Source organism: Gorilla gorilla, chromosome Y (assembly GCF_029281585.2).
Source record: "Gorilla gorilla gorilla isolate KB3781 chromosome Y, NHGRI_mGorGor1-v2.1_pri, whole genome shotgun sequence".
NCBI lineage: Eukaryota > Metazoa > Chordata > Mammalia > Primates > Hominidae > Gorilla > Gorilla gorilla.
The window spans coordinates 19,095,380-19,111,021 of NC_073248.2; the positions used below are offsets into that span (position 1 = coordinate 19,095,380).

Below are 15,642 nucleotides of genomic sequence, written 5' to 3' on the forward strand. Positions count from 1 at the left end.
CTATCTATTTATTTATTTATCTATTTATTTATTTATCTATTTATTTATTTATTTATGGCCCGGGGGTGGAGTGTGATTAAATCTTGCTCTGTTGCTCAAGCTGGAGTGACAGGATCTCAGTTCACTGCAACCTCTGCCTCTTGGGTTCAAGCAATTCTGCTGTGTCAGCCTCCTGAGTAGCTGGGAACTCAGGGGCCTGCCAGACCAATTGGCAGTTTTTTTGTTTGTTTTTGACATTTTTATTACAGATGGCGTTTCTCCATGTTGGCCAGGATGATGTCAAACTCTTGACCTCAGGTCGTCCACCCGCCTTGGCCCCCCACACCTAATTGTTTTGATTGAAGGTGTGAGTAATCATGCCTGGTGTGATCCTTATTCTAAAAGGTTCACAGACATAATATCTGAAACACGACTTATTATTTGGTCTTCTTATCAAACTGCGGAGACTGAAGCAATAAAAAGTTAAGTAATTTGTCTAAATTATTTATCCTGCCGGTTTTATTGTCAAACTAGATAATTCTGTCTGCTTCTATTTATGTATAACAAGGATTAAAAGGTACATTAAATTCTTCAGGTGTATGCTCCACAATTTATAATTTAAAACGGGTATTGCCAACTTCTTTCTAGATTCTGAATTTCGGCTTCTTGTATAAAATGGTTTAACATTTAGGGGCATATTTCTAGGCATTATTTATAAGTAAACCATCATCCAACCACATGGCCATTTCCCCCAGTTTTGCTGTGTAGACTGGAGAAAGCATTCTTTCTTATTCAATTCCAATTTTGAGTTTAGCTCACATTGTTTTTTCAGTTGTTCACTTCTCTGCCACTTTATGTGACTGGGGCCCATTCAATACTCTTGTCTTGTGTTTAACTTGCATCTACATTCCTGCTAAGGCTTGCGGTGCTCAAAACTTTGACCAAGCTTTCAACAGTTTTTTAATTGAGAGATAACTCACAAACTATCACATTAGCCATTTTAAACTACATAGTCTGTTTTTTTCAGGGTATTCACAAAGGTGTGCAAACATCACCACTTTTTAAATACGGAAGATTTCCATCATCAAAAAAACAAAAACACCTCTGCACCCATTACCATTAAATCCCAGCTTCCCCGTTTCCTAGAGCCCTTGGTATCCAATAAACCATTTTCTGTCACTATGGATTTGCCTATTACAGACACTTCCTATAAATGGACTCATACAGTATGAGGCTGTTTGTGACTTACAGCCTTCTGTTGTAGATTATCTTCAAGGGGCTATGTATAAGAAACACCCATGAAAGATAAAGACAATGCCTCCTTTTAAGGCAGAGTTTCCTTTCTTTAAAATGCTGGGGTCTCCTAAGCTTGAGATTTCTGCAACAGCCTTGCTATTCTTTCCTGTTATTAAGCCAGGCATACTGAGGCAAAAAAGTTTTAGCATTTTGTCTAAATTCTTTATCTTGGTGGTTTCATTATAGAATATATGGATTTGCATCAATCATATCAGATATATGGTAAGTGAATCTATGATGCCAATGCACGGCAAGGGTAGCATCGGCCTAGGTCTACCTCCACGTTAGGAGTTGATGGAAACATTTATATCATGAATAATGCTACTACAAACATTCCTATACAAATTAGCATAAATACACCTTGAGTTTTGGAAAATATGCAAATGTACTCCAATTATTTAAGAAACAGACTGTTTTCTAAAGAAGCAACCTCACTTTATATTCCCACTAGCAATTTGGATGTGCTTCCCAATTTTTCCGTATATTCACAAACATCTGTCATTGCTTTCTGATTACAGGCCATTCTATTGAATATAAATTTGTATCTCTCATTGTGGTTTGATTTTCATTTTCCTCATACCTAGTTTTTTTTTCACATGCTTAGTTCTAGATTTGATGTGACAATAATTAAAAAGATAAAGGAGCTGGGCATGGTAGCGGGCACTTGCAGTCTCAGCTTCTCAGGAGGCCGAGGCAGGACAATTGCTTAAACCCAAATGACTCAGCTATTTCATTACTGGGTATATAGCCCCCCTTCAAAAAAGTCATTCTATTTTAATAATAGGTGCGTGTGTATGTGTATTACAGCACTAATTACAGTAGCAAAGGCATTGAATTACTCAGATGCCCATCAGTAACAGACTGGATAAAGAAAGCATGGCACATATATACCATGAAATAATATGCAGCCAATAAAAGAAGGAGATCATGTTCTCTGAAGGGAGATGGATGAAGCTGGAAGCCATCATCCTCAGCAAACTAACACAGAAATTATAAACAAAAACTAGCAGTACATGTTCACAATCAACAATGTTCACATTGAACATTAAAGGCACATAGACACAGGAAGAGGAGCAGCATTTAAAAATAAAAAGCTTTCTTTCTGCAGAGGTGAGGTTACAGTAACTTTGAAATGTGTGCCGCACTTTGTTTAAGACATTTTTGTAATTGCAATTCAGAGTTGCCACAAACTGCATTGAAAAGTAAATAAGCAGTATATCTCAATTCTTAATTGATTGAATTTATTTTCTTTAATTTTTATAAAGGAATCTCACATTGTGTCTTTGGCTGGAGTATAGCAGTGCAATCTTGGCACACTGCAACCCCCTGCTTCCCAGTTTCAAGTGATTATTCTTCCTCAGCTTCTTGATTAGCTGAAATTAAAGGTGAGCACCACCACACCTGATGGGATTTGACCATATTGGCCAGGCCTGTCTCAAACTCTTGGCTTCAAGTATGCTCCCTGCCTTGGCCTCCAAAAGTGCTGAAATTACAGGGGTAAGTCGCCATGCCTGGTCCTTGACTGAATTTCTGATTGAGAAAACATCCATCTTGCAAAAACTTATTTTTATATCATCTTTTTGATGACTATGTTTATATGTCTCATAATTCAAGAAAAATAACGTAATTTTAATGCATTTTCTTTTTTTGAAAATAAATTTACTTCCATTAATATGTAATTAAAAGAGTAGGTTAATTTAGAATGTTATTTGTCTTTTGGGTAAAGTTCTCAAGTTTTAGAAATTTCTTCAAAAATCTAACTTTGGAAATGAATTACATTTATTGATTGTGGTCGGTTTTTTTTAAATGATTTTTCTTTGGAACAAAATCCAAAATTGTTTCAAGATATAATGAGATGTTTATGTCAAATAAACATAAAAGTATTTTCTTGAAAATACATCTTTTTCTTAACATATGTTTTCTACTAATAACGTGATTTCTTTTTCTGACTTACTAGGAATTAATTGATGTTGTTCTCTTCCTTGCATCAAGTTTAACTGTAGTATGTAAGAAGTAAAGAACTGCCATCAGAGCCAGCTCTTCCAGTCTGTAGCTCTCCCATTACCATCAATCCTGGTTTTGATCTGCTTGTAGCACTAGCTATTGGCTGTGGAAAGAACCTCAGAAAGATAGTAGACTGTTTGAATGCAATATATTACATAGACAAAGCAGTAACTATTGAGTTTTTAAATTATAAAGCTGTTTTTCTTCATTAATAATAGTTTACTTTGAAAGTAATTCAATGAAACCCACTTTCATAATAGGAGAAGAGAAATTTGGGGTGCATTGTATTACTTCTAAATATCCACGTCAGTCCAACAAAGTAAGTAACAATGTTCAAATCTTACATGGAACTGAAACTCAGGGTGGGAGGTAATATAAGTAAATTAACAAATGATAACAAAATTTAGTTTATTTCAAGAGAAAACTGAGGTTTTAGAATACAATTAATGACAACATTCTGTACATATCTTTAATTGATAAATGTGAAATTATATTTATGTTTTTCTCTGTGTGAGCATATTTTCTAGCACATTGTAGGACTTTTGTACTAAACTCACTGCTTAAAAGATGAGATCTTTGTTTGTCTTGTGGGATCTATGTAGAGAGAAGAGTTTCCTTTTTAAAAACACTCTGTATGTTAATTTATTTAACAATTGAATTGACATAGTTATATATATATTCAAAGAGTTTTTTTAAACAAATACTTTTCTTTTTAAACAAACAGATGTAATGTCATTAAAATATGGACCTAAAGGGTCTGAAGTTAAAAATCCACAATAGTCACTTGATTTGTTGTTAATATAAAAATTTAAAGTACTCTTTCAAAATGGCAGTGTTGATAAATGAGTTGTTGTTAATATTAATTTGTCACTTGACGGAAAGAAGAGTAGGCAGAGTTATTATTTTCATAGTACAAGCACTATTTTTTCTTGTTATCTCAGGTTGTGAAGCACTTTTTCAGGGGGAATATCTGCACTCTGTTAGATCTCACCCACCAGAAATATTTGTGGGACTCAAAAATGCTGGTGCCACCTATCACATGAAGTTTGTGATCCAGCAGCTATACACACACACACACACACACACACACACATATATATATATTCCACTGGAAGCAGTGTTCTTGCAATTGAATGCATAGGTAAAAATATAGACAATGATTTTTTGAAGATGAGAAGCAGAATGGTGAGGTAAATTCTAATTATTAATTTCTGTTACTGTGTTTGAAGATTCTGATCACAGCTACTCTTTTGTCTCTGAAATTATTGTACTTTAAAATAATTATGTAGGAAGTATGTTTTCATAATATGGCTAAAATCTCTGAGATTCTATAACTGACATATTTATATTATTTGCCTTTCAGAAGCCGTGCTTATTTTTAAAATTCTCTCTCTATTTTTCCCAAATGAGAGCTTTTTCTGCTAAAGAAACAAATTTGTTCTTCATATTATGCTATGTGAATTTGTAAAAAATATTAGTTAAGAATTATCATCACACTTCCTATGAAAAGTATTCATTTTATAATAAAGCTGTAAAGAAGTTAGGTCAGCAGATCACCTATTTAGGATATACCTCCAAATAAGTGAACATGGAATACATAAATTTTGGTAACGTTTATGCTCAAGCCCTTTATTATTATTATTTTACTTTTTGTATAGATATTGATAGAAGGTAAATTAAAAAATCAGACTAGTTTGACTGTAGTAAATGGTTTTCCTATAATTTCTTCATTTTTTCCTTTCAGTGGGCAGAAATAGTTTGTCTTCCAGCTACTAGTGTATCAGCACTTATCATTTATAGAAATTAGAAAACACACACTTTCTTTCTCTTTCCTAGACCCAGTAAATTGTATCATCCATGCATCGCAGTCAGGGTGGCTTTACTTTTAGCAGAATCTTCATATATGATATTCACCAATACTTGGTTAACAGCCACTATTGGAAGAAAAATTGGAATGTAAGTTCTGGTACTCTAGTCCGTGTTACCCCTAGGGTGTTGCGTTTAACACATATAGAGACGGCTAATCACAACAGCAAGAAGCAATAGAAACAGAATATAAAATTTCAAATTAGATATCTTACCTTTGTACTTGGTTGCTTGTGATTTATGTTGTCTCGGCACTGTACTGTGGCATGTATATCTGCCTTTTTCCTTTTTCTATGCAATGAGCTTCTCCAGGGCAGGAACTGGGTATTGTTTATTTCTTCATCACAAACCTAAGATACAATGAAAAGCATACAGAGACCTCTCAGATACTTGTAAACCAACTGTATTTTGCTCTATGGCTACACTCATGTTTTGATTTTAGAGCTTCTGTCTATGCCCTCATTCCTTCCACAACTACAGTTAATAGGCATAGTTATTGAGTCTTAATAATTCTGATATCCTCAAGTAAATAATCTTACGTAATTTGGAAAATACATTATTCTCAAAAAGGATACTGAATCCTACAAACCCTAAGTAACGTATTCACCTAAAGTAGAAGAGGACTCATTTGTCTTCACTCCTGCATACTTGGCAAAATTTTACTATTTTATATTACCTGCAGTGTATGGTTTTTTTTGCTACTCTTTTATGATAACTTCTCTGTGAACCCAGTTATAACAGTTCATGTTTGAAATAAGCAATAATAGTAAAAAATAAAAAGTAAATTAAGTGCTTTTAAAATTAAGAGTATAAAAATGTATTTCATTTTATTCAGTAACTTTGGGTATTTGTTTCAACTCTTTTCTTTATATTTATAAAGTTAAACTAGTGTATTACTGATTTTTTTTGTCTTTAATGTTGATCCCCAATATAATTTACTAGAATATTTTTATTAATTTGAAGACAAACCAGAGTTAAGTAAGACAGGAGATAGAAAATCATACAATATTAACATCCTAAGACACATTCAAGACATCTTTGTTCATTTAGCTGTTTTCAAACTGCAATCCTATGTACCCAAAGAATTTTGGCAACAGTTAAGAGAAATTTCAGGTGAGTGCTTATTTCAGTTGTATAAAAACCTCAATACGTTAACTAAACATTAGTCAGAAAAAAGGCTTCATTTAAAGGACAAGTATTAAGTGAAACTAGCCAAAAAATACAAAGGACAAGGATTGCATGTTTTTATTCATATCTCAGAAATAACAAATTTCATCTCACAGAGGTAGAGAATAGCATGACAGATTATTATAGGCTGTGAAAGACACTGAGCAAACAAATAAGTGAGCTAGTTAATGTGTAAAAAATACAGTTAGAAGGAATAGGTTCTAAAGTTTGATTGTATAGAAGGGAGACTATAGGTATGAGTAACTTATTACAGATTTCAAAATAACTAGAAGTTTAGTTTTGGAAAGTTCTTGAAACAAATATGTCATATATGTCTGAAATGACTAATATACCAATTACCAATAAGCCATTTAAAAATTTGCTCATTGCTCATTGTGTGCATGTATCAAAATAATAGTTCTACTTTGTAAATATGTAAAATTATAATGCATCAATTTAAAGAAACAATAAATAGTGGTCTATTTAAATAAGAAAATTCACTAAAGCTGTCCAGTTCTGAATTGTAAAAACCTCTTTCTCTCCACACGTTGGGGCTTTGTGATCCAAATTCTGATTTTAGAAGTACTGGCACATGTTCTTGGGCAGACTAAGGCGATGACAGAAAACCCACACATGCCCCTCTTCAGCATTAGCTGGAAATTGTGGTCCAGGGCACTCCCGGATGCCATGAAATAATATGTGCCATTGGAAAAATAATTACTAGCTTGTCTTGCCTTGGTGTTGAGACTGCTTCTTTGACTGAAGACCATAAAATAATTACAAAACTTGCAACACCTATAACGTGTTGGGCAAAGTAAGGAAACAGTCTAATGAGGAAGTGCTCAGAAGACTTCCAAAATAACATAAAAAAATGGCTTTATAGAAGAAAACGTTACCAGGGAAGTGCAAGGAGTTGCTCATCCTGTTCAAGAGCAGGTAGTAGGGAATTTTCTAGCATGTAGTCTGGAACCACCTCAGGAATTACTGGATCCCACTGTCACATGGGCAATGCCCTTTGAAGAGCTCCCTATTGACAACAACCACCTGCTTGGTTGATGAATGGCCATTTCAAGGTGGATGAACAATGTCCTGTTGGCAGGATTTCACAGAGACCAGAAATAAAAAGACCAATTGAAGATGGAATGATCAAATTACCTCAATGATTGAACTGCATGCTGTTTTTTCTTTTTTTAATAAAGGATTAAAAACATTAAACCATGATTTATAAAAGCAATTGTTTGAATTCATGAGTAGTAAGTAGTAATCAATGTCCTGGCCATGTGAACAATAGAAAACTGGACTTTCAAACAGATGCCTGTATGTGACACATGGACTTTTAATGGGCTGAGTCACATCCTGGCATCTTCTTAACAGTAAAAATTTAAGTGGTACATTAAAAAAGGACATGTTGGTTCCCATTTGAAGAATCCTCTCCAGGATGATTGGAAGGTGATTAGAACCAGGACATCATGATGTATTCACTTGAGATGACAACCTTATAGAGGTGCAGCAGTAAAGCAGGGATAGAATTAATCTACACATATTTCTTTTGTACTCTTTAAGGAACAGAAATTCCCAAATCTAAGTCTAGGCCTGGAGAGAAATGTAGACTGCAAATAACAATAGGCCAAATAGGAAGGCCCATAACATAGTTGGATTACAATGTACCAATATCAGTAGCCCTGATAGTGTATTTATAGGTCTTGACTAATGTAGACTGCATTTGGCATTCATAATGTTCAATGCTAATATTTACATACTATAAAAAGATAAAAACATAGTATACTCTAACCAGTTCAAAACAAATGAATTGCTGTTCCTCACGCTGTGCAACACACTTCATATCCTATTGTTTCCAACAATGGGCATACAGATATTACATCAAATGAAAAAAAATTATATGAATTATTTAAAATCAGAAGGAGCTTTTATCTTCAGTAAACCCTACATCTAACAACAAACACTTTAAAATAACATAGAAATAAACTTCGAGCCTTACTGCTTTCAAGGAAAATTGTGACTGGGTAGCAAAGCAGTCAGAAATCTTGGCACGATGGTAATTCAAAGTACTGTGGATTCTGATAATATGCCGTTCACTGGAATTAGATGAAACCATATTTTAAAAGCATCACAAGCATCACTTAGTAAATTCTATCACTAAAGTGCCTCAGTCAAAAAAAAAATGCAATCTACCATGCTCCACACATTGTGACATATGAAAAGTGTTCATGTTGGTTTTAATATTTTAGAATTTCCATTAAAAATATGGCAATATTCCTTATCTCAACAAGAAATTAAACTATCAAACATTAAAGGTGAAGTACGTGTAGAATTATAATCTGCTTGTTTTTTACATTTTTCCCCTGTTTTATAATTTTTCTGGTTTTAAAAAATAAGGTTTCTGAGCAATAAAGCTGTTACTCTGGGTGATTCCATCCCTTGGCTACATGAACTTGGTGAGAAGTCATGCTAAATGTTACAGCACAAGAAAACCTTTCAAATGAGTAACTTAGCCAGGTGCCATGGCCAGGTTTGGGGGTCCAAGGCAGGTGGATCACGAGGTCAGGAGATCCAGACCACCCTGGCTAACAAGAGGAAACCCTGTTTCCACCAAAAATACAAAATTAGCCACATGTGGTTGTGCATGCCTGTAATCCTAGCTACTCGGGAGGCTGAGGCAGGAGAACTGCTTGAACTCATGGGGTGGAAGTTGCAGTGAGCCAAGATCGCAACCATTGCATTACAGCCCATGCAACAAGAGTGAAACTCCATCAGAAAAAAAGAAGGAAAGGAAGAAAGGAAGGAAGAAAGGAAGAAAGGAAGAAAGAAAGAAAGAAAGAAAGAAAGAAAGAAAGAAAGAAAGAAAGAAAGAAAGAAAGAAACAAAGAAGCGAGACAGAGAAAGAGGAAAAGAAAAAGAAAATAAAAAAGAAAGAAAGAGAAAGAAAGAAAGAAAAAGAAAGAAAGAAGAAAGAAAGGAGAAGAAAGAAGGAAAGAAAGAGAGAAAGAAAGAAAGGAAGAAACAAAGAAAGAAAGACAGAAAGAGAAAAGTGCATTACGTTGTGGCTAGTCTTCCCATAATATTTTAATAAAAATATTTGTTTTAACTTACAAGTGCTCAGAAATGGTTTTTATTTATATTTTTGGTCAGTATTTGTTTTTCGGTAAATTTTGTATGAAAACCCGCAAAATTATTAATTTTTACTGCCACTGGATTTTGAGAGAGATTAAATAAATTACTTTATGATCTTATTGAAATATCACACATTTTTATGAACTAGGACAAGGTAGTACCTAATTACAGACAAAATATCAAAAGGGTAAAATAAAACATGACCCCACTTAAGGCATTCTTCTTCTGATCGTCTTGCCAAAGCTGTCCTAGATAATGTTTTTCTTAATTTACAGTCACAGCTGATATGTTACAAAATATGTAAGAAAATAATAATTGAAAACCACGCAAGTAAAGATGAAAATGAGTTCAAAAAAGAAAAATAAAAACTTTATTTATTTATTTACCTATTGATACATAAAGCCTGTTGGATGAGGATATAATGAAGCATATTCTGTTGGAGAGGACTTATGCTCATCTAAGGCATCTTGGTCATCTGGCTTCAAATTCTAAATATTTAAAAAGACTGATTATTTGATTATAAAGGTAACTTTATACCTTAATATTTAATTTTCTTCATTTAGAATAAACTGTTAAGAAGTGCAAAAAAGCTGGCATCTTTAACATCTTTACAATTCCTGCAAATGATTTGTAATACAGGGAAAAAATCTGAATTATTTTAGCTACATAATTTCTGGACCATTTCACACAAGTCATTTCCAAAAGGAAACTTACTTTCTAAGACCAAACAAACCAATGCTAACTATTTAATAAAATATATATTTTTAAGGGCAATATTAATACATAAACATTGGCTTACACATTTAAAAATCATTTCTCTTTTTCCCAGATTTATCTGCTGCCATTTGGGGGCTTCCCCCTGCCCACTCATCCAGACAAAGTTTGCAAGCTTTTGTAAGTGTCATCCTAGCACTATTTGATCTTTCTAAGAAATAAGCATTTGATTTTTTTTTTTTTGTACTGGAGGAGACCATTTTTTAAGGCACATTGAATTTTTTCCAGTATATGGTCTTCTTTCAAGTTTCTATATCCACTAAACAAGTCAATTTTCTTTCTTTTCTTTTCTTTCCTTTCCTTTCCTTTCCTTTCCTTTCCTTTCCTTTCCTTTCCTTTCCTTTCCTTTCCTTTTCTTTCCTTTTCTTTTCTTTTCTTTTTCCACGTGAAAGTGCAACCACAGTCATTACTTCCACAAATTATGCAGTTGAGTTTCCCACATTTGGGGAAATCGCAGGAGTCAGCACATCCAGAATACAATAGATTAGCCTTGCCCTGGGAAAGCCACCTTCGTGATCACAGTATCTCCCCTGGCAGAGAAGTATCCATTTTCTTTTTAAGACTTCCGTTATCCTTTGAAAGAAAATACAACTATAAATATAATAGAATTTAGAATAATTTTCAGTACGATTTCAATCATCCATGATTATTGTCTTCTAAAATAAACTTCTTGATTCTGACACAGGCTTCTACAAAATTGTAAGAAAAAATGTTACGGTAAACAATGAAACAGCTGCTAAATAAAGCTACCATACATTTTATGCACTGATATGCTCATTTTTGATAGCGACTCTTAGAGCGTTCTGTTATATCTAACAGCCATCATCGGTCTTCTGGAATTTTATTGTGCTCACTATGAACTTTAAAAGTAAACAGATGAAAAGAATTTGTAATATCAAGTAGTAGCTAATATTTTATTGTCTAATATATGTCATTCAGAACAAGTTTTTGAGGTAACCTAATTAATATCAGAGTTAGTTTCCTAAGCAGGTAGCATTAGTAAATGCATTTAACAAATAAAAAAACTAATTACATTTAGGAGAAATACCTTGCAAAATATTACAGATTTTGCCAGTTGAGGAGCTAGCTAACAATGTGACTCAAACACCTGACTTCTTGGCATACTACCAGTTTAAAACGTTTTGGCTAAATATGCTATCCATGCATTACTACAAGTGAATTAAAAACAGTAATGCTATATTACTTTTTATAGTTCTATTTTTTATTCAGATTATGCTCTGTGGCCCAGGCTGGACTGCAGTGGCATGATGATAGTACATAGCTCAATCAGTCCTCACACTCCAGGGTTCAAGTAATATACTCCTGCCTCATCCTTCCAACTACTTGGGATTACAGAAATGAACCACCATATCCAAATCTCCTCATTATTTTCACTAAAGATAATTAGACTTTTAAGACTACCTTTAAAAAAATAAAAAACTTACTTGATATTCACTAATTTTTCAGAGACAATATTTTAGAATGTAAAGCAAGAATCCCAAGATTATAAAACAGGGATATAAATTGGCAGTACAGAATAGATTTCAATTCTAATAGTATAAGAGCACACTCATGATAGGTAAAGCAACTTACAATGGCAATAATAAAAGTTGCCTGATTTGCTAATGATCAGTCATTTTGTTTCAGGGCTAGCTAATTTACAACATATTTACACTGCCAACTGTCTGCTATTCTTAGGAGTCCAATCTAAAATTGCAAAAAAAAAAAAGTGACTTCTGTCTTTTTTGTCATTACCATGACAGTTAAATAAAATTTTTTTTTTCTCTCTGCCATGTATCTTACTTTATATAATAAGAATATATTCCAAGTCAAAGACCAGGCTTTTTGTTTTTGCCATGAGAGCATTTATAATATAAATTTCTTTTGAGAAAGGTGATCTTTGTAATCTATTTCAGTAAAGAATAACATGGATAGGCTTCTTGTAACACTTACAGTACACATTTAATTATCTCATTCTCTTAAAAATTATAATAAAGTGAAAATCATTTCATCTGCCACATTATCAATAGTATCATTTGTTTTCATGTGCAATTTGGATTAATATTATCTTTGCCTATATTTTTATCTGCCACTTTGAACAGTGGTTGGTACATAGCAGTTGTTGATATATATCTGTTGAATACCACCTATTGAATAGACTAAATATTCGTTACACAGTACATTTCGAGCTAATATTAATAAGGAGAATAATAAATTCCTACATCAAACCCACATTAATCCACATCCACTATTTTACACATTAACCCAACATGGATACCTTTACTGTAATCACTTCCTTGGATGAGATGAGGCTAAGATGTGATTTAGCCTTACTTTAGAGCAAATACAAGAAGTTACGTAGTAAACAATATATGACAACAAACTATTTTTAAAATGATATAAATTAAATCCCATTGATAGGAACTCTTAATGTCATTATATGACATTAATTAGTCTGCTTGAAATCTATGATAGTGGACCAAAGAACAATTAGAAAATTTTAATTCTTAAATTCTAATATTTTCAGTTCTTTAAAATTTAAGATTATCATTTGCTTTTAATCATTGTGTTCTACAGCTTTATAATAACTTTAATTTATTATCAGGTTTTCAGTGTGCTTATTATGATGTCTATTCAGTGAAAATTGTGTGTGTTTTTGTGTGTGTGGGCATGTGTGTATAGAGTTTCCAGATATATAATATGATTGTTTCTAGAATCCTATAACAATAAAACTTTGCATTTCCTGGCAGAGTTGTGCAGCTAATTCTGGTGCAATTCTTAGGCTTATATTAAAGTAAATGACACAACTAAGAATACTAGAAGAATGCTAAGGATCTGTTTTTAGCATAACCACAGTTTTTTAAAAGTATGATTTTTCTCAAAACCAGGCTGGTCAAGACGATGAAACCCCATCTGTTTTAAACATTAGCCAACTGTGGTGTCAGGCGCTTGTAATCCCAGCTACTCAGGAGGCTGACGCAGAGAATTGCTTGAACCCAGGCGGCGGAGGTTTCAGTGAGCCAAGATTGTCCTCCTGCACTCCAGCCTGGGTGACAGAACGAGAATCTCTCAAAATAAATAAATAAATAAATAAATAAATAAATTATTATTCTTACATACTAATTTAAACTACTTAGAGGCTACGGATTGCTTTTAGATAACTTAATGTTATCTACCATGTTAACATTAACTTTTTTAAAAAAGTTTCCATTCTAAGACATTCCTTCCAATGACTTTTTTCATTATTACATCTATAGTAACACATGTATCCTTTTAGATGATTCCAAATTCTGGACATATGTATCCAACTCCCCATTACAGTTTTTTATTTGGTTTCCCATATGTTTCTAAAATGCAATCCGCTCAAAGAGGTTCTCTTATTTCTCTCAGTAAATTGCATTACTATTCCTTCAGCTTATCAAATCACATCCGGGACGCAGGTGTTGTCTCTTTCCTGCTCCACTTCCTCAAATATCCAATTACCGACACCTGACTATACTAATTCATAAAGAGCTCATAAATCTGTCCACACATACGTTCTGCATTGCCAGTTTTTGTAATATAGAGCACCCACAAAGTTTTTCTACAGATAATGTTGAATACTTCCTTACTGTGGTCTATTGTGAAACTTTCTATGCTACAGCCTGTGAGATGTTACAAATTTATGCCTTTTGTGATTCTCTAATGGTTTATCAAGTCACGGTGAATATCTCACATAAATGCTAAAAAAGCCAAGTTATGTCAATACTAAGTCTGTACCCACTAGCTACTTAGGAAAAAAAAAATTAACAAAGCAACCCTTTTCTACCGCAAGTGCTTTTTACTCTCCAAATTTAAGACACATACTCGCTACAATAGGCAGCAGAGCCCTCTGTATTTTTTTTGTTGTTTATTACAATCCTTTAATATTATCCCACCTGGACTGTTTATTCAGTACTGTATTTTCCAAATCATAATTAGGAGGGATTCAAAATACTTTATCTGAAATTCGAAAAGCTCAAGTAAGCAAGGCTTTTAAAAATAAGGTTGTTATGTAACTCAATTTCTGATGTAATAAAGACTTAATTGAGGGAAGCTATTTAAGTCTTCACCCATAAAGGGAATATTCATTTCTCTTCATAGAAACATTAGTATGTTTGATTCTTGGGTACTTTGGGGGCCTTACAGGGAATGGTACACGATGCAATGCAACTGTGTTGACTGTTTTCTCAAATTTTAAAAATTCCTAATACCTAAAACACACTTCCTAATTGCCTTAAGATGTGTAAATGTATAATGAACTTTCTCAATTAAAATTAAACTTAGGTTATATTATAAACCAATCATGGGTTTTGTATAAGCAACTAAAATCTCAAGTTAAATTGTGCAAGACAAAATTTTTGTGAGTTCTTAAGTATGATACTTTTACATTCAAAATAAATATTGTGTTTATGTTTGTATAATATATGCTCCTACTCTACTAAAAGTATCGCAGCATCTCAGAGGTAGTCAGGCAAGGCTGAGAAAAAGAAAGCACAGAGATCGTCAGAGCAGAAAGTATAAAGGGTAAAATGTATTTCCTCTTGAAGGTAAATATTAATGATACAAATAACACTTTCATCACAGGAATGTGTGACCATAGAAATTAGTTTTGATAGGAAAATATTTGTAATTTAAACAAACTACTTAAAATGATCTGCTAATTGTCTGAGTCATTCATATAAATATGACCTAATATTTATCAATATCACTGAGATATTATCTAGTAATTAAATTTTAAATAGATCCATAAATTAGTAATTTTGAAAGGTTGCACTAACATTGAATACAGTACAAATATTTTGTTCTATGTTTCTGACAATCTATCCATGCCTTTAGGACTACTGTGCAATAGGTTGATGTGAGGAAAATCAGACTACCCTAAGAGACATTTACTTAAAACTGCATCTCTTAATTTACGCTAATAGCAACAAAAACTTTAAGTGAATTATTTATTTACATTATCACCAAATTTCTTTTTCTTTATTTTAACAAAAGCATACATACATGCTAAGTTTCTCATAGATGTCATTTTTAAACCTGAAAAGCAAAACAACTAATTGGTATCCCTTAAGGATGTGGATACCTTTTCCAAGTTCTAGAAATTCTGATTTAGATAGTGTGGGATATGACCTGGAAGTTAGTACTTTTCAAAAAGCAACATTAAGAGATAACATCGGCTGGGCACGGTGACTCAAGTCTGTAATCACAGCACTTTGGGAGGCCAACATGTGCAGATTACAAGATCAGGAGTTTGAGACCTTCTTGGCCAACATGGTGAAACACCGTCTCTACAAAATACAGATATATATATATATATATATATATATATGTATGTATATATATATATATATATATATATGTATATATATATATATATATATATTTAACCAGGTGTGGTGGCAC

At 33.0% G+C, this 15,642-nt stretch overlaps 1 non-coding gene across 1 annotated transcript; it reads right to left on the bottom strand.

The window, feature by feature from the left end:
* Window positions 1-10,601: 10,601 nt before the first annotated feature.
* Window positions 10,602-10,763, bottom strand: LOC129530435 (U1 spliceosomal RNA). The gene has a single exon (XR_008675823.1). It is a non-coding gene; the product is annotated as a U1 spliceosomal RNA (small nuclear RNA).
* Between the last annotated feature and the right edge of the window lie 4,879 nt (window positions 10,764-15,642).